Source organism: Protopterus annectens, chromosome 17.part0, assembly GCF_019279795.1.
Source record: "Protopterus annectens isolate FY-2018-M chromosome 17.part0, PAN1.0, whole genome shotgun sequence".
In the NCBI taxonomy this organism is placed as follows: domain Eukaryota; kingdom Metazoa; phylum Chordata; order Ceratodontiformes; family Protopteridae; genus Protopterus; species Protopterus annectens.
Genome location: NC_056751.1, coordinates 321,400,246 through 321,420,674, shown reverse-complemented (window position 1 = coordinate 321,420,674; position 20,429 = coordinate 321,400,246). Strand labels below are relative to the sequence as shown.

General features: G+C 40.3%; 1 protein-coding gene across 1 annotated transcript in view; it reads left to right on the top strand.

Annotated features, from left to right (window-relative positions):
* The window catches only part of TMEM216 (transmembrane protein 216), a 523,512-nt gene that overhangs the window by 156,900 nt on the left and 346,183 nt on the right, over positions 1–20,429 (top strand). The window lies entirely within an intron of this gene.

Here is a 20,429-nt window from a genome sequence, read left to right as displayed (position 1 = left end):
CTTTTCTGAAATTTATCTGGTTGACCTCGATTGTCCTGGTGTATCTTCTCCATATATATTGGATTGTATTGCTTTTTGAGAAGATACTCTACCCTGGTTTGTGTTTTTTGCTTTTCTGTTACATTTAAGGATATAGTTTATCTTGGTTTTGAGTAAGAACAGAGCTAGATTTTAGCTAGGAAATCTGTCAGAGTGGTTTTGAAGGATGGGAGGGAGGGTATAGACCTGATGGATACAGGTAAGGAGTTCCAGGTATTAGCAACCTTGTACGAGTACAGATGCTGCTCAGCAGATTTGCTAGATCTGTAGACAGACAGGAGTTTTTGGTCACTGCATTGTAATGACTGACTGGGAACGTAGTTATGTGGAATATTTTTTAGTGCTGGACAGGTAGATGGATGCTTGATAATCTTATAGGTGGTTAAGAAGCTGTGTATATGTTAGTTGAGGCAGTTCCAACCAACTTAGGCTTTTTAGTATTATATGCTGGTGGGTGCTGAAAAGGGTATTTGCTGCAAATTTATCAACTTTGTTATAGCATTGTTCAAATTTTAATTTTTGTGAAGCCTGGAGGTTAGTGAGGATGGAAGTGTCATAAAGAAGTGTGGGGAGGAGATAAGTAGTGGCAAGTGTAGTTTTAGTTGAGTCAGTGAGAAAGTTTTTGGCTCTGTAAAGCATCCCTAGATTTTGCTTAGGTTTTCTTATGCAATTTAGTATATGCAAGTTGAATGTAAGATTATCATCCCCTATCACCCCTAATAATTTGCTATGAGAAGTGTCTTCAATGGTTGTATTATCACGAGAGAGGACTTTAAATTTTGTTTTTTCATAAGAGAGGGATTTGGGGGAAAAAGTGGTATTTGGTCTTTGTTGGGTTTAGCATGAGTTGCGAGTTACAAAGTCATGTTTCAGTGGTTGTTAAAGCTTCAGTGTACCATGTTGTCAGATGTGCAAATGAGAGTAGAATTGTCTGCATATTTATTAGGGTGACCTGTTATGTGGATGTAGAGAGGGTGTTGGTGAAAAGGTTAAAGGGTAGGGGACCAAAGATAGAGTCTTGTGGTACACTGATGGTGATTGGGATATAAGGAGAGACATTTTACTGACTGATACCTATTGGACAGGTAGCTTTTGAACCACAGAAGGGTGGACTGAAAGAGACCTAGTGAAGACATCTGAAGTAGAAGTTTGCAGTGACAAACTGAGTCAGGATTGAGACAAGTCTAGAAATAAGGAAGAGACTAGTTTGCCGTTATCTGTAGCTTTATTGACAGTATCTGTATAGGTTAGAAGGGCAGTACTAGTACTATAGGAAAGACGGAAGTCAAGTTGTGTACAGGATAGGAGTTTGTCCTGTAGGAGATAGTCTAGTAATTATTTATGAATACATTTTCAAGTATTTTGGTGAGGGGAGATAAGATTGCTATAAGTCTAAAGTTATTAATGTCTGTTGAATTTCATTCCTTTGTGCAGAGGTATAATGTCTGACTGTTTCTAGAGAGAGAGAACATGGGATTCCTTGACTGACCTAATTATAAGGATTGAGACAGGATAGGAAACACTGTTGGCTGCTGTTTTTAGGTGCCTGCTTGGAAGGTCCTCAGTTGAAGAACAGCACAGTTTGTTTGTTTGTTTGTTTAAGAGTAGTTTTATAGGATGTGGGCACAGGTTTGAAAGTGGATGTGGTGATATGTGGCTGTTTGGCAGGGTTGGGATTAGCTGTTGAGGAATCCTTGGTTAGAGATGCTATACTATCTATAAAAAGAGTTGAACTGTATTGCAGTTTTGAGTGGTGAGTTATCAGGAGAGGGGGTTTGGGTTGAACTTTTGGTGGGGTTGGAAAATTTCTTTAATGGATATCCAGAATTTTTTAGGGTTGTATTTAGTATTATTCTAAAAGTTGTTACAGTATATATTTTTTTGTCTTTGTTTATTTGCTTTTTAGTACAATTGCAAAGCATTCTGAAGTTTTCAAGATATTGAGATGTTTTATATTTTTGTCATTCTTTTCATGTTTTTCTTTATCCTGCATTAGCATTCTACTCTTACTGGATAGCCAAACTGCATTGCTTGTTTTTAGTCTCTTCCTTCTAGGAGGTGCAAGACTGATATTTAGAAAAGTTGTATTGAATTCATTTATAGCATTGTCTAAGGGAGGATTTTTAGGAAGTTCCAGTTAATAGATGATAGTGTAGTAATGAACATTTCTGGGTTAAACTTAAAAAGGGTCCCTGTTATTTTATAAATATGCTGTTTAACTGGATGTACAAGATGTCTGGTCATATAGATTGGGAGATGATCACTGAGAGAGAGTCTGGTCTGATGTTGTACCTGCGGTGGAGTATTTTCTAGTGTCTGATACTAGAGTCCAGTTTAACTGGGAATTTGAGTTATTATAGTTATTTTTTTCCCATGTGGTTATGTCATGTTCCTTTTTTGGATCTGGTTGAACACTAATTACAAATTAGTTTTGAGTTAGGAGGGAAATGGTATTGTGGTTATGAACTTGCAAGTGATGTTGATGACTTTGAAAGGAAGTGACACTGTGTTATGAACTGGTGACTGCTAATCTTGGCAGTACTGCAGGTTCATAAAGGCATACATAAATTCTGTGAGGACACCTGATGCCTTTAGCTATTGTGCTTAGGTGAAAAAGACAAAAATGCTAAGTACTTACCTTATTTGTTTATGGTTGGACATTTCATAATACAGATAAAATTAAATTTCTCTTATCCCTCATGTATGTCAGTCAAACAGTTCAGGGAAGCTATGCAATATGTAGATACAATTATTTATCAGCTGATATATTTCTCACATTTGTTGTCCTTTATTGCTAAAACCTTTTTCACAAAGCCTGCTAAATGTTTTTATTTTCTATATTATGGCCAGGATTCAGAAACATGTAATGCATTATGCCATCCTGTTTATAGCCGGATTGCTAAGTGCATTATGTCATTGCAGTTCAGGGACCACTGTAGGGTTACAGCAGTTTGAAGACTTTGGACCATAGTGCTACATAGGCCCCACCGATGAAGACCCTGTACAAATATAACACCCCAGGGTTGCAGCTAACGTCAACTAGCCATGTGCATCTAACCTGACATTTTTGCCATGATCCAAATAGTATGGTGGACCTGTTCAAAATTAGCTGTGTCTTGCTGTTTGGGGAGCAAACTGTAAAAGGTGTATGTCATCAAAAGAATCCTATGACAGCAGTGGCCTTGTTAGTAACCACATCACGTAAATACTGCAAAGCCATGTGTCTGTGTGCATGTGTGCACCTGTGTCTGTATGTATGGGCATGATTGCAGTTGTCTAGGTATGTGTGTGTGTGTTTGTAGGAATTGGGGCAATTCATTTTGTGGGCTGGTTGGGGAAACACTCTTGTCATCTTGATTCAGATTGCAGTATTTACATGAATTTTAGTGCAACGACTCTTTTGGCTGATCACAACAAACTCGTACTTAAAGGTTTGTTGAAGGGTGAGCATTCATATGGAAGAGAAAAAGAAAAGGATAAGGACTGGACAGAAGGCCTGAGGAGAAGAAAAAGGAAAAGAGCATAGTAGAAGTGTCAGAATAATAGATTTTAGAAAAATTATCTCTAGCCAGAATTCTTCTTCATCTCCCCAAGGAGGTCCCGTAGGCATGATGGTCATTCCTTCTTGCACAGCATTTCCCACCAGACAAGATGTTTTGGCTCTGACTGACTCTGCTGCATGAAAGAGAATGGAAAGCTTCTATTTAGAGCAGGAGTTATCATGGTTCCTAGCCTGTCAACCTGAATGCCCCCATTGTTTAAATTTCATTATTTGATCAAAAAGTCAATAATGTAAGCAACAAGAGGTACAAAACTTTCTGTTAACAAGAGAAATATAGGATGTCCCACTAAATCAGAAAGGATCCAGATTTTACTCAAGATCTTTTTGGTGCCCAAAACAAAACAAGATTTCAGATGAGTTCTAGACCTCAGCCATCTGAATCAACATGTAAAAAAGAAACCTTCTGGATAGTAACTGTGGTTCACAAGCAGGAAATTGGATAAGCTCTTTAGAGCTCCATAATGCCTACCTTCACATCAAAATAGCCAAAACATCTAGGAGATTTCTTCACTTTCAGGTGGGAGTCAGCAATTTTCAGTTCAGATCCCTACCATTTAGTCTCACCTCAATCCCTTGGTTTTTACCAAGTGCATGGCTTCAGTTGTTGTCCTCATGTGGCTGTTAGTATTAAAAATCTTTACTTATCTAGATGAATGGCTTATTTCTGCTTCCATGAAAGAGAAGCTAATCCTTGCATGACAATATGTTCTCCAGATGTGTTCAAATGACAGATCTATGCCACAACCCAAAAGCAGATGCAGTCACAATTCCCAGGGTTCTTGGCCTAATGGCAGCCACCATACAGCTACTGTAAATGCCAGATTCCACATGAGAATACTTCAGTGGACACTAGAAGTGCAGTGGTGCCAGTCAGTAGAATCCATGACCTAGACTATAAAGCTGTCAAAGTTGTGCTTGAAGCACTGTCCTGGTGGGCACCTCCAGAAAACCTGACTGCAGGATGTTCATGTACACAGCCTCTTCCAGTAGTCACTCCAGCCACTGACATGTCCTCCTTGGGGTATGTGAGCATTACTTCAGAATGGTGCAGAGGTTGTGGACAAGATTAGAAGACTGATTGAGCATAAATGTCTTGGAGATGAGTGGCTAGTGTTGCATGCATTTCAAGACCACTGTGGATCCATTTCTTCACATAGGTTTCACCCTAAATCTGAAGAAAGCCACCCTACAACCTCCACAGAATCTACTTTTTTAGGGTATCACCTGATCACTTCTTGCATTTTGGTGTTCCTTTCACAAGACAAAATACAATTTCTAAATTCTTCCTTTCAAATTCTGTCCTTAGAAATGACCTGTGCAGGTGAGATGTTGAGAGCCCTTAGGTACTTGGCTTCAACAGTGCAGATGATACCATTTGCCTGACTCCTCATGGGGAAGATTTAGTGGTGCATCATATCAATTTGGGCACAACACTGTCACCTACTAAACTTCCCAATTACTGTGTTGCTCTTCGTGAAGAAGGAATTTCATTGGTGGGCCATCTTGATATCACTCAACCCAAGAGTACCCTTTCTGGTTCCCTCTCCCCATTAGCACGTTTCCACAGATGTTCCAGACTTAGCTTGGGGAGTAAGGTCAAGACAGGATAGGCACAAATATGTAAACATCAAAGAAATAAAAGCCATGATCCTGGCACTTCAGTCACTTCATCCCTCTGGTCTCTAGCAATCCTTTGTGTTCTACCACAGTCATTTGGTATGTCACCAAACAAGGAGGAACACAATCCTATCATCTCTACAGGTTAGCCATGAGGACTTGGGAGATAACTATTCATTACAATCTGATCCTTCAAGCAACTTGCATCCCATTAGGTAGTAACTGAATGACAGATTACTTTGGCAGATCCAAGTCAGACCCTTAAAATGGATGTTAATCAGAGAGATCTTCTTTCAGGCTGTCCATCAGTGGGAACTCCCCAGACAGACTACTTGCCTCAGCTGTGTACATGCAGCTCAGGCTGTTCTACTCCAGAGGACCATGCAGAGAATTATAGAAATTGATGCCTTGTCAGTCCCTTGGAAAGGGAAATTCCTTTATGCTTTTCCTCCCTTTCTTCTAATTCCAAAGTACTTCTGAAAACCAAGAAAGGCACATCCAGAGATTCTGTTTGTGACCCCCATATTGGCTCAGACAGCATTGGTTCTCCCTTCTATGTCATCTATACAAGGGCAATCACCACAAGTTACCCCACAGTATGACCGTACTCACACAAAATGGTCTCCCTCATTCATTCAAATTTGCAAACTCTCAATATGACAGTTTGAATGATAGGCTTCAAATGCCATCCAGGCACATTTATTTCTGTGGAGGCTAAGAAAACCAGCTGCAAGAAATTATTACATTTCCAAATGGAAGAGATTTTCAGTTTGTTGCTAAACGAAAGGAGGGGACACTTATAAACTGAGTATCCCTATTATCTTGGCATACTTCTGTTAGCTGCTCTAGTCAGAAATGGCATAGTCTGGCATTAACGGGTATTTGTCAGTTATTGTGCCTGTTTGCATACTGATCCATCTGTTTCTTCACATTTTGAGGTCAAACAATTCATAAAACACATACTTCACATCAGACTTCTTGAATTATGTACTGGAAAAGTTAAATCTTTCCTTTTCAACTGCTTCTTATAATTCTTTACAATTTTGTACATTGAAGATAGTTTTGTTGATGGGTTTTTGATGTGTAATATTTACAAGCTCTTATGGCTTCTCCTCCTTTTCTGATTTTTCATAAAGACAGTGTTTCTCTTAGGACTATCCCTTTCTTTATGCCTAAGGTTGGAAATGAAAGGTTTTTGAATAAGTCCATTCATTTTACATTTTTTTCCTATTCCTCAAAACAAGTGTCAAAAAAGCCCTTACTTGCTAGATGTTCACAGGCAGCTTATATCCTCTTTTAGATGAAACTAAGCCCTTCAGAAAATCAAATCAGATGTTTGTATCCTATGGTGGAAAAAAAATGTTTTCTTTGTATCATAAAAAATGGCATTGGTTTACTGGTAAAGTTCATCAAAGTAATGAAACCCATTTTCAGTGAAAGCATGGTGTGAAAAGCTCCACAAAGGCAAAAGTTTTCAGTATATACATTTATAAAAACTGGGGATAGAGCTAAAGAGTAGACAGGGCAAAATGCTTATGTATTGTATTGTGTGTTTACTTAGTGAAAAGCAGTGAAGCTGGCAATGTTATTGTAATATATTTCTAATTTAGATTTGAGAGAAGTCTGAAGATTTGTGAGAATTGGAGCCCCATAGAACAATGAAGTTATGAGGCAGGTAGTTGTGAGAGAGATTTTAGTGGAATTTGTACAGAATGTTTTTTACCTGTAGAGTGTGCATAGTTTTTGGTGGGTTTTACTTATGTTATTTTGAATATGGATTTCAAATTTAATGTTGTCATCTATTGTCATACCTAGCAGCTTTGCATGAGGAATGACTTAAATTTCTGTATTGTTCTGTAAGAAAGACATTTGAATGTGGATTTATCTTGTATAAGTGTTTTTCAGAAGAATAAGAGTAGTTTGGTTTTATTGAGTTTAGCAGTAAGTGATTGTCATGGAGCCAGCTTTTGATAGAATTAAATGCTTCTTACATTATTTGTCAGCGTTGTGTCATGCTATTAGAAGAACAGGTAAGTGTGGCTTTATCAGTGTATTGTATAAAGGAGGCATGTTGGGAAGTGGTATGGAGAATATTAATAATGATGTTAAAAAGGAAAGAACCAAGGGCAAATAGAGGGAGAGTGTGTTTTGCCATTTCACTGATTGATGTCTGTCAAATAGGTAGCTATTGAACCAGTTTTAAAATGGGTGGTGATAGACCTATATAATGTATTTGTTGCAGGAGTTTGTTTTGACTTACACTGTCAAAGACTTTAGACAAGTGAAGAAATAGGGAAGAGACAAACATGTCTGAGTCCCAAGCATTTTTGACAATGTGTTTGAAAGATAGTAATGCTGTGGTTGTGCTATGGGAAGGGTGGAAGCCATGTTATGTAGAATAAGAGTTGTTCTTGCAGTAGAAGGTGGACAAGTTGTTTCTGAATGCACTTTACTAATAATTTTTGAAGTGGAGAATGTGTTGCAATTGATCTTAGGTTAGATATCTCAGCAAAATTGCCGCCTTTGTGGAGCGGGATGGTATATGACTTTTTCCATTGGGAGGAAGCATAGAATTCTAGAACAGATCTATTTATTAGGATGCAAACTGGATAGGCAATTGCACTGGTAGCTATTTTGAGGTATTCCAATGGGATGTTTGCAGCACCAATGGAGAACGGTTTGTGCATAAGTAGTAGTTTATTGCAGTAGTTAGGACAGATTTTAATGTGAAGATGAAAATACATGAGAATGGGTTAGTTTTATTTGGAGTTGAGGCTGACGTAGGAGAAATGAGATGAAAAGAGATGGATGTTAATCTGAGCCAGGGGAGGTAGAAGGTTCTGAGTGAGGGCTGCTATAATTTCTGTGAAATATGTATTGAATTTAATTGCAGTCTCAAAGGAAGAGCAGATAGCAGTAGGAATATGTTTTTTTTTATTTATCCAGAGTGAAGTAGAAGTATAGCATTGATAGATGAACAGAATTTTCTAGGACTATTTCTATGTTTGTTTTGCGGTTGACAATAGTATTTTTTTTTTACATTTTGTATTTTTGTCATATTTTGAAGTTGTTTGTAATATTGTAAGTTCTGAGTTGTCCTGTGTTTTTCCCATTCCTTTCATGCCTTACCCTATTTTTCATGAGTGTTTTACTTTTATTTCATAGCCATGGAGTGTGATTGGTTTCACTGTTTTCTTCTTAATGGGGCATCTCTGTTCAGGACATTTAAAATATTGTATTGAATTCAGTGTCAGCTTTTTCTAATACAAGTGTTTTATGGTAGACCAGCTGATGGGTTTAGTGAAGATACGAAGGTGTGAGGACTAAACTTTGAGAGGTTGTGGGTCAGTTTTATACATATGGGATTTGGCTTGATGAATCAGAAGTCTGTTTATAAATGCTGGAAGGTGGTAACTCAGGAAAACAGGGAGCATTTGTGCTGATACATATTTGCTGAGATCAGACACCATTATTCAGACTACTATTGTGCCTTTGCCATATGATTTATTGCGATTGGTAGGGTAGATATAAGTTGAGTGAAAACATAGACTTTTTATGCTTGGTGATGAGAAATTAGTAATATGGGGTAGCCAGTCAATGTTGCTGTCTTCAGCTGTGAATATTTCATTGTTGAAAGTAGGCAATTTCCAAGGGGAAGACTGATAATAGTGATGTGTGTGCTTTTATGGTTGTTTAGTTTTAGGAATATTATAAGAAGCTTGGCATTATGAAATATAGTGATAGAGTTAGTATAGGGAGTAATGTTAAAGGAGTTGGAGTAGAATAGGGTGAATACTTCTGCTTTTACAGGTGATCAACTCTGATTGTATCATAGCCACAGACTTAATAGTTCTGTATCTGTAATGTTTGAAGATATGTGTGATATGTTTAAATGTCCAGACATGAATTTCTGAGACTTTATTGCAGTTACTATGGATGTTATTGCTAACAAAGTTCAGTTTTCTAATTGTAGAAGGAGGAAGAGGAAACATGGGATGAGGGATGGTATTGGTGATTTGAGAGGGAGGGTGTAATGTAGTTTGTTTTAATGCTCGAGTGGATGAATATTGTGGAGTGTGAGGAGAAGGGAGGTGTGGGGTTGGCTGTTTGGGTGGGTAAAGTAGTATCATTTAATGTGAATTGCTGGTTGAGTATAATTTTTATGAGCAGGTTAGAGAGAAGGTTTAATGGGCCAAGGCTGGGGTGTATATCTTCACATAGAGACATTTTTAAAGGATATAGTAGGGACAGATGCAACTTTTTGTGGATATTTTTATTGATTGCTTTATAGTTGTGTGTTTTAGATGAAACTGAAATATTTTCTATCTGTGATAATGGCAAAGGGTGGGTTGTTTTGCTATGGCTAAATGTATATGGTGTAATGACTTAGTGAGAAATTGGTTGAAGGGCTTATAGTAAGAGAGTTATATATTGGTGTTATTTTGAGTGGTAAGTTGCGAAATGTGATAAGACAGGAAGAAATAAAGTGAGAAAGCTTTGGAGAAACATACTTACAAGTAAAGGACAGCACATTGTGTTGACAGAATGGTATTTTTTGAGGGGAGTAGGTGAGGGTGGATGTACTCAGAGTAAAGTCAGTTAGTATAGATAGGAGAGTTGAGATGAGAAGAGTAGAAGTGTTATATAAGGCAATAAAATGAATTGAAGGAGGAAGTCAAGGAAGAAACAAGTTTGAATAATTAAAAATCTAAGATGGCTGGATGGAGGTAAGAGGGGTGAAGTAATGTGTACTGTAAAGGAAGTGGAAAAGGGGGTGGATGGGAATTGGAAGTACGGTATGGGAGCGAAGTGAGCCAAAGAGTAATGAGGGTGAATGGAATGGGTACCAACCTCCTAGAGCATGAGCACTGTCAGAAACAATCAGTTTACATAATGAACACTTGAAATACAGCCTGAATGGTACTCTCTTAAGATGAATCTAGGCTATATTGTAGCAAAACGAAATGCTGCATGTCATTGGATTATCTGTATTTAGTATAACATTTGTTATTCTTTTGAATAGGACATGTACAAATTATTGTGACTGGCATAAAATCAGAGGATGGATCTGAATCTTTAATATCGGAATAGAAATTCTACCTTCATCCAAGTTATAGTATTGAAAAAACTCATTAATTTAATTCAAAAATCATCAACATAGTTATGGCTATTATAGAGAGCAAGTGGTTAAAAAGTGGGATTGGCAGTGCTCTTTGTTTGTTGGTCAGAAACAGAACAAAAGGCAGTCATCAGAAGTACATTTTGGGTACTTTGGGAATATATTTTATTCTCACTTTTGTTTTCTTCTTTCCTTTTTTTATGTGAAGCAAACATCCTTACACTGTTTTCTTGCCAATGAGCACTGTTACTCTAGGTCTATTTGGCTGCAAAAAATTTAGGGTACATTGCTCAGTAAATTATGCTGCAGTGGGTGGTTTCACTGAGTTTGGTAGAAGAGTGATCCTTTGTGGCCATCCTTCTTCAGCAAGGGCCTTATTTTAACTGGAAGTCAGATAAGAAAATAAAGGCATATGTTTAAAGGGAGATGTATACAAGTTTGAATAATTAATTTTGCAAAATACATGTGAATACCCTCACAATTATGTGAAGATGAAGAACTGAGAAGAGGAAAAGGGAATGTTAAGGATGTATGCAAAGACTGCATTCTTGCCTAGGGAGAATAGGGATAGAAACAGTGCAGTGAGAGAGAAAAAAACATGTTGTGGAATTAAGGCAACCAGACACAGAGGAGGGATATACGAGTATTGAGTGACAGCCATGTGTATGTCACAGGTAGACAGGACAGAGGGAGGGAAGGTGAGATAGAATGAGTACATTAAGGAAGGAGAACTGGTACAGAAGGGAGAGGTGATATAAAAATCCTGCATGTGGACCATGTGCATGCCTAAGCAAAGCAGGAGCAAATACACAAAGGAGAGGAAGGTCAGAGTGAGATGCAGGATCTTGAGAGCAGTTTCCGCTAAGCTAATATTCACATTTACTGTTAATGCAAACACAGTTTACATTAAAAGAGTTGGTTTGCCCAGAAACATTAGAGCCAGTGTGAATGTAACTACCTTCACTTTTTAGTTAAAAAATGCAGTTCCATTGACATTAGTCATTGCAAAACATATCTTCATATTTATGCGAAAACATCTTCAATTTGACATCAGTTATGGCTCTACAGTAAGACAGATATGGAGATAAAAGGAGCAGGAATATAAGATATACTAGCTCCTTAGATGTTACATTAACACCATGTTACCATTTGAGAAGTAGCAAAAAAACCTCTAAGTGTTTTGCTGACTTTGAAAGCCATAGAGAACTTAGCCACTTTGCGAGTGCTGTGAGAAAGGCAGTGTAACACAGCCCCTTACATTTACATTCATCTTGCCATACCGCCTAACTGTCCAGAGTTTCAAAGAATGTCCAGATTTTTGCCTCATTTGTTTGGTCTGTTCCTCATAAAGTCTGGTTTTCAGACAGTTTACAGAGGATTGAAGTCAGTGAATAGTGACATATGTTTGAGTTTCAGAGTTTGTATCCCTCAGGCAAATGCACATCCTGTTATTCTAGCTACTTTCTTAGTTTGTAAGGGGAAGGGACACCTTATTGGCACAGACAGCAAGCAGAACCAAATCTTATATTCTACAGCTATCATTTACCGATTAGTCCTGACAGATTTGACTCCCTAGTGTGGGTCCCAACCTTAGCACCATTAGCATGTGGTGCTTAACATTTTAAGTTTGGGTCTTGCACCATTGTAGTGCTAACTGCTTTATCTTTTTCAGAATATTTGAGCATGATCACCATGCTCTATGCACTACATTTTAATTATTTTTATTAAAATTTGTGTAGCTGATTGAGAGTGCACAAACCTTTTTTATTCTATTTTGGAGTTTGCATTTGTGGAAGAGTGGTGTTTTTTGATTATTATTGGGATTAATGCAAAGACTCGAAAACGAATGCCCAGAGTCAAAACAAGAACACAGTTGCAGCTCCACTCAGTTTATTGGCAAAATCTCAATATACCATTAACGCTTTTCTATTCCACATACAAAATCGCGTTTTCGTCCTGACAACATAGGACTTCATCAGATGAATGCTTCCTACCCAATTGATGCTTGAATACTTTAATTAAAACCGGGAGGTAAAAACAAGCAGCCTAAACCACAGGACCAGCACAGAGGAGCTGTTAATGCTCAGGACAGGATTAATGCAAAGACAAACAGTAGAAAGGTGACAACTGCTCTGTGACTGTGGCTGTAACTTGTGTTGTTGTTGTGCCTTTCGGCTTTTCCCGGTTAAGGTTTGCCACAGCGGTACTCCGGTCCGCTAATGATTGGCAGTAGATTTTTACGTGCCGAGACGTACAACCTTCAATGAAGGTACGCCCATTCATGCATGTCTCCACACAGAAGACGCTCTAGCTGAGAATCGAACAGGACAACGTCTTACTGTGAGGCGACAACGCTACCGCAGCACCACCACCGCAGTTGACTGTGGCTCTAACACTATGTGGAAATCTTAATTTATATATGGTGTTCAACTGTAATTTGTGTTGTTTTCACAAAGAGCCAGAGGGAGGAGAATGGGGAGTGTTCAAAGGAAGGCCAGTCATGAGACAGAGCTCCAGCTCTGCATGGAGATCAGTTCCCAACTCCTCAGAGCATGTACACTATCAGAAACAAATCATTTTACTGAAGGGGCACTTCTTCTTAGTATATGGTAAGTCCCTGAGAACTACAGCTAGAATAAGACGCTCTTCAGATGAATCTTGGATATATTGTAACAGAACTTGATGCTGCATTTCCTGACATTATCTGTACACAGTTTAACATCATATGTTATTCTTTTGAATATGACATGCATTAATTATTGAGTGGTATAAAGTCAGTGAGGGGTATGAATCCTTTAAAATGGAAGGAAAAACAGTACCTACAGCCAAGTTGTAGCATTAAAACATCTCACTAACTTAAAATTCATTATTTATCGATGCAGGTATGGCTTTTAAAGCTAGAAAGCAGTTAAAAAGGGAGCTTTGCATGATGTTTATCTATTTGTCAGAGACAGAACAAAAGTAAGCTGGCAGAAGTACAGTTTTGTGTATATTGGGAATATGTTTTCTTTTCCTCCTTTTTTTTCATGGTAAATAATTTAAAGTGCAGGTCAAGCCTCATTCTACTAAGATGGTTGATTCTTTTGGTGTCTTTTCTGGGGTCTTGACTCAAGAACTATTCCAGAAGTAGCCACATGGTCTTACATTCATGCATTTAAAAATACAAGACAGATTTCTTTTCTAGGGCTAGAATTAGTTTTGCCACATCCATTCTTTAGGGTATTCTCTGCTTCCAGCTTGGAAAAAAAAAAAGCTTTGGGAATCTTCCCATTAGTGAACAATACAGAAACAATTATCAAATGAAGGAAGCATTACAGTTGTTTAAGACCTTACCATAACAGTAAAGGTCCAAGTAGATGACCTTTGCAGTATATGCATCCCCTTTTTTTCTCCTCTTATCTTTTTCTTTTCTCAAGATGGACCTTCCACTTCCCCTGTCTACCTTGCTGACTTCAATGCTGTTCCTATTTTTTCGACCCCTTTATTGAATTATCACGTGTGAAATAGGCAAACTTGCATTTATATAAAAGTAAAAAAAAAATATTAAAAAGTTTACATTTACTAACATTATACATCACATATATTCTACTGTACAATACAGTCATCCTTCATTATACAGATTGTTCAGATGTTCATCGTGTTTCACTGTTGCAGTCCTTAACAAAATGGGTTATCCAGTCCCCGGTAGCCCACAGTCGGCCAGAATACCAAAGTCCTTGGTATATGACATCGGCTGCCTTCAAATTAGGCCTGACGTCAGGACGTCCGGTATAAAAGAAGGCAGCCAACGCCATTTCCCTAATCTTTCTTGCCGCGGAGGCAGAAGCAGAAGCGTTTTGCACGAGTGCCGGTCAGCCGAGTGCCTTCTTTTTTGTATTCCGACTGCTTAGTTGAAGACATCCTCAGATAAGTACCCCATTGGGGACCCTCTTTTCTTGCTTTAATGAATGTCAGAGAAAGTTAATAACTGTCTTGCCTGTGGAAAACAGATTCAGCACCGTGATTTTCACTCCTACTGTATTACTTGTTTGGGCCTTGAGCAAGACGTCCCTAATTGTGTTTTCTATGCTTCTTTCAACCTGCGTACCATACACCATAGATCTAGGATCTTGTTCAAGCATTTCGGAGGTTGGCCTAAGTTCGTTGGTATGGCATCTTCTGCAGGTACCGGCTTCTGAGACCTCTTTTCTCTGCCCGGAGACCAGATCCAGACCGATGACCTTAATTCAGACTTCTGCAGTGGCTAGGCCTTCCAAGTCCCTCCAGCTTTCTAGCAGACCATCCAGCCGAAAATCTACTCCTAAGCAGGCATCGGCCTCCCCCTCAAATGCCTCAAGCTCAGATGGTTAAAATAGCTAGTGATCTCTTGACCCTTATCAAAGGATGTCAGCCTCCTCCTTCTAAAAGGATTAGGGAATTGTCCCCAGAAGTTTTCTCTGCCTCAGATTCTGAGGTTTCCAGCAACTCTGTTGATGAAGAGGGAAACTCTCCACTTTTTTCTGGTTTTGAGGATTCTGATGCAGAAGACACCATCCCTTCTGCCTCCCCTCCAGAAGATTTTTATTTTGGAGATACACTGAATACTCTTAGGGCGCATTTCAAATGGGAAAGTCAGGACTACCCTCAGTCTAAGAAACGGATTAGGAAATTCTTGGATTTGCCACGGCATAAGCCTTTGGCTATCCCTCCAGTTTTGGAAGTTGTTGATGTTTTCATGGAGAATTCTTTAACTCTTAATTCTGTTCCTCCTGCTCCCAGAAAGTCTGACAGTTATTATAGAGTTCCTGATTCTCATCCGTTCCTTTTCAAGAATCCTACTGCTGATCCAGAGATTATTTCTCAGGGCCCTAAAGGTGTTAAAGCCATGGTTGCTAAAATTCCTGTGCCTTCTGACAGGGAATCTAGGTCCTTGGATAGGTGGGGTAAAAAGGTCTGTACCTCTTCCACCCTTGCTATTAGGTCTGTTAATTGTCTTTTTCATATGCTTAAATATCAGCATACTTTGGAGGCTATTAAGGCTAAAATTGCTGGTGTTCCTTCCCTGATGGAGAGTAAGGACTTGCATGATTTATTGAATTCTGCCACTCTTGTCACTAAACATTCTTTACATTGTGGTTTTGAAACTTTGGAGGCTTCTTGCAGGGCAGCAGCCACTGGTTCTGTCATTAGAAGACATGCTTGGCTCAGGGAACAGCCCCTTTCTGAACCTGTCATATCTAAATTACTGGATGTCCCTTTGCACAAGGACAATCTTTTTGGTAGCAAAGCAGAAGAGGTGTTGAAAAAGTTGGAGGATAAGGCCAAATCTATGCAAACTGTTAAGGACTTTCTGCAAATTCAGCCTCCTCGTTTTAGTAGACATTACCCTTCTAAGAATTGGACTTTTCCTGACCCTAGTAAGCAGAGTCGCACTAAGTCTAGGGGTTACAGGTCTTCTAGGGGTCAGACTTCCACCCCTCAAAAGGCTAAACACTGGCATGCTTCCTCTTCAAAATCGGGGATTTATAAGTAAACTTCCCAAAGCAAGCATTCCCAATTACTCTGGCCTTCCCCTGCCTGCCTCTGTGGGCCCAGGGTTTCCTTTGGGGGGAAGGTTAGCCATTTTTGCAGATCTCTGGTCCACCATCACAGATGACAAATGGGTGCTCAAGATAGTATCCCAAGGCTACAAGTTCTCCTTTCACACCTTCCCTACCCACCAAGGGTACCCAGATATCCCCCCAAATCAAAGGGCAGAAGCAGAAAAACAAGTTTCTTCTTTGGTAAACCTGGGAGCAATAGAGCCATTTCCTGCACCGCTGATAGGCCAGGGTTTCTATTCAAGGCTTTTCCTGGTTCCCACAAAAGGGGGCACTTGGCACCCTGTTCTGGATTTGTCCATTCTAAACACTTTTCTGGTGATTCCCAAGTTCAAAATACTCACTCTTCAGCAGTTGCTGCCAATACTGGCCAAGGAATCCTGGCTGGTGACTTTGGATCTCAAAGAAGCTTATCTGCACATCCCAGTAAGGGAAAACTGTAGGCAGTTCCTTTGCTTCAGGGTGGGGAACAGGCACTTCCAATTCTCTGCACTGCCCTTTGGCTTATCTACTGCTCCCAGAGTTTTTACAAAATGCCTGGCTCCAGTCATTGCTTTTTGCAGACAAAGAAACATTCAAATTTACCCTTACTTGGATGATTGTCTTATTCAGGCAAACTCTCCAGTGAAGGATTTGGACTTACAATCTTCTCACCTCTTTGGGCTACACCATCAACGAAAAAAAGTCAAAATTGGTACCCACAAGGGAGATTGTATTCCTGGGAGTGAGCCTGAACACAGCCACCCAGATGGTATTCCTCCCTCAAGAGAAACAAATGGATCTTTCAAATTATTTCAAGACTTTGGCAAGCATGACCCAGCTCTCTGCAAGGCAATTCCTGCAAGCCCTGGGATTCATGGCTTCATGTATTCTGATGATTCCATATGCCAGACTGCATATGAGGAAAATACAATGGTACCTCAAAAACCTTTGGTGTCAGCACACTCAGGATTTAGACTTGATACTTCCTCTAATTCCCTGCCTGCAGACTGAGTTCCTTTGGTGGGCGACGGCCTGTGCACAGAACAAAGGCATGCCTTTCTGTCCACCTCCTGCCAACCAGACTCTCACCACAGAAGCCTCGGACTACGCTTGGGGAGCACATCTGGAGGGCAGATGCATCTAGGGGACTTGGAACTTTCAACAGGTGTATTTGCATATAAATCTGAAGGAATCGATGGCAGTTCAGCAAGCTTTAATGGCTTTCAAGCATCTTCTATCTTCTGGTCAGGACAGACAACACCACAATCATGTGGTACATAAACAAGCAGGGAGGGACTCTTACCCCCCCCTGTGCAGACAAAACATGATACTGTGGTCCATAGCAGCTTCCATGGGCATTCATCTGATAGCGCAGTTTCTTCCAGGAAGGCTCAACACCTTGGCAGACCGGTTGAGCAGGCAGGTCCTGGATCCTCACGAGTGGCAAATAAACAAGACCATCTTCTATCGCATCATTCAGCATTGGGGCACTCCTCAGGTGGATCTCTTCTCATCTCCAACCATCCACCTTCTTCCAACCTTTTGCACCAGGGATCATCACAGCAAAGCTTGGAAAGTGGCTGCTCTGTCCTTCCCCTGGATGCAGCTCTCGATCTATGCATTTCCTCCTCTGCCTCTTCTTCCCAGGGTGTTATTAAAGATAAGGGATGAAAAACCAAGGGCCATCGTCATAGCTCCAGACTGGCCCAGGCAACATTGGTATCCACTACTTCACAATCTCTCCCAGTTTCAGCCTTGGCATCTGCCCCTGATACCAGATCGCTTGGTTCAGGAAGGGGGAAAATTCTGCATCCTCATCTTCAGACTCTGCATTTGGCAGCCTGGCTCATAATTTTAACCTTTCCCAACAGGTGGTAGAGGTCCTTCATAGTTTCATAGTTTAGTACTAGGCTATCTGCCCTGGGGCATTTGTAAGCCTAGCCATAGTGATGTGGCTTTCGCCACCCCATGAAATGGTACAAAAATGCACAGAATAGATTTAGAATACTGTGCCTCTGTCTAGTAGTGACACAATGAAGGCCCCCTTATATAATAGAATTAGTTTACTGTGCCCCTGTCTAGTAGTGACACAGACGTGACCCCTGGGGTAAACTTACGATCTCCCATCCACTCATCAAGATTTCTCTTGAAGAGAGTCAGTGAGGGGCTCTGCCTAACATGAACTGGGATCTTGTTCCAAAGCATGGGAAGCCTCTGGGTTATGAATCTATCCCTCCAGCATGTCCTATTCATACTTGTGCCGAGGTTTAAGTCTTTAGCTCTCGTGGTCCTGATGGATTTGGATTTTTGAGGTGGAGCATGTCCATCAGTTCCTGATTGGACATGGCCTTGTACGTCAGGCAGAGATCACCTCTGAGCAGGCGGTATGCTACTGAATAGAGCTGGAGTTTCTTTAGTCTGGCAGAATAAGACATATGTTGGAGACCCTTGATCCTTTTGGTGAGGTACTTTTGTGGTCTCTCCAGCTGTTGCAAATGCCAGGTGAGGTACATACCAAATGGGGCATTGTACTCAATCATGGGTCTGATGAGGGAGGAGTATAGGGGTACAATGACATCCTTGGATCTGGATGTGAATCCCTTCATGATAAGGTGTGCAAGGTAGAATGTTTTTCTAACCACTTTGGCAACGTGGGTGTCAAATGAGAGGTCACTGTTGACTTGGGTCCCTAGGTCTCTGATTACATTTTCCATACTCAGTGGGTTGCTGTCTATGTGATAATTTGTGGGTACTTTGTTTTTCCCAAAGGGGATGACTATACATTTTTTGGCATTTAGTTTAAGGCCATGACTCCGGCACCAGTTGTCCATTTCTGTGAGGCCTTTTTGTAGGATGTATGTGTCTGCTGGTGTATCGACTATGGCACCTAGTTTGCAGTCATCTGTGAACTTTGTCAGCCACAACCCTCCCATGTTTGCTTTAACATCTGAGAAATAAATGCCGAACAAGAGGGGTCCCAGGACAGATCCCTGTGGGACACCACTTGTGACTGACTTTGAGTCTGACATTGCTCCAGCGATTTTAACTTTATGGGTTCTGTCCTTTAGCCAGTTTGCAACCCATCTAGTGACATAAGGGTTTACGTTTAAGCTGTTGAGCTTATCTATGATGCCTGAGTGGGGTATTGTGTTGAAGGCCTTAGCCAAGTCCAGGTAGGCTGTATGGACTGCTTTGCCCTCATCAATGGCTGTAGTGACTGTTTCAAAAAAGTCAACCAGGTTCAAAAGGCAGGATCTGCCCTTTACAAAGCCGAACTGGGTGGGGTCAAGTGTCTGTAGGTCCCCTATGTCTCTGTTTATGAGTTCCATAATGATTCTTTCCATAGCTTTGCAGACCAGGCTGGTTAAGCTTATGGGGTAGTAGTTCCCAGGGTCTGTAGAGGTACCCCCTTTGTGGAGTGGGACCACTGTTGCTGTACGCCAGTGTTCAGGTACATATCCTGTAGTAAGGCTAAAGTTAAATAGCATTTTTATGTGCGGGTTTAGCTCCTCTTGGAGTTCACGTAGCACGCAACCCGGGATACCGTCAGGTCCCATTGATGCTGTGTTTTTAGCTTTGTTGAGGGCGGTTCTCACTTGGACATCTGAGATGACAGGGAGATTACATTCAGCTGGGATAAGTATTTCTTCTTTTGGGGTGAGGGAGGGGAGAAATTTGCACTGAACCTGTCAGCCAGAATGTTGGCAATATCTGTGGGTTCAGTGTATTTTTTGTTGTTGTGAACTAACTCTGAGCATATCGAGGGTTTCCACCCAGGTTTCTAACATAGCTGAATAAGGCTTTGTGGTTATCTTTAGTGTCCTTAGCGATTTTTCTCTCAAAGTTGGCCTTGGATGTTTTTATGAGAGAACGTAGTTTTCTGCTAATGTTGATCAGAGATGTCTTCCCTTTATGGGATTTTGCTCTGTCGTGCAGTAGCTTCCTTCTTTTGTTATACAATTTGTTAATGGCTGAGGTCCACCAGACAGGACGCTTGCCTTTGGTGGAGAGGGACTTGGATTTATTTGGGATTGCATGATCCATGCATTCTTGGAGATGTCCATAGAAAGCATTTATGATGGATTTGGCATTGTGGGATGTGGTATCCACTGGCCCAGTGGTCTTAAAGGATACCATCTCAGTCTTAAGAAGAGTGAAGTCTGCTTTTGAGAAGTTTTTCACTGTGGTCTTTTGTGCTGGGGGTGGAGGTGGGATATGTATATCCAGGGTGATTAGTTTGTGGTCAGATCTCACTAGTGAGGGGTATACCTCCAGTTTGGATAATTTTTCCCCCATGTTTGTGATGATCAGGTCTAGTATATTATCTCCCCTAGTGGGAGAGGTGACTAGTTGTTCCAGTGCATTTGAATTTATGAATTCCAGGAACCTTTGGGCTAGGGTGTTAGGGCTAGAATAATGTACCCAATCTATGTTTGGGTAGTTGAAGTCTCCCAGTATGATGGTATTTTGTGATACATTCATATCCTCCAATGTCTTCAGGAAGGCTGAGTGGGGTTCCTGAGATTGGGAG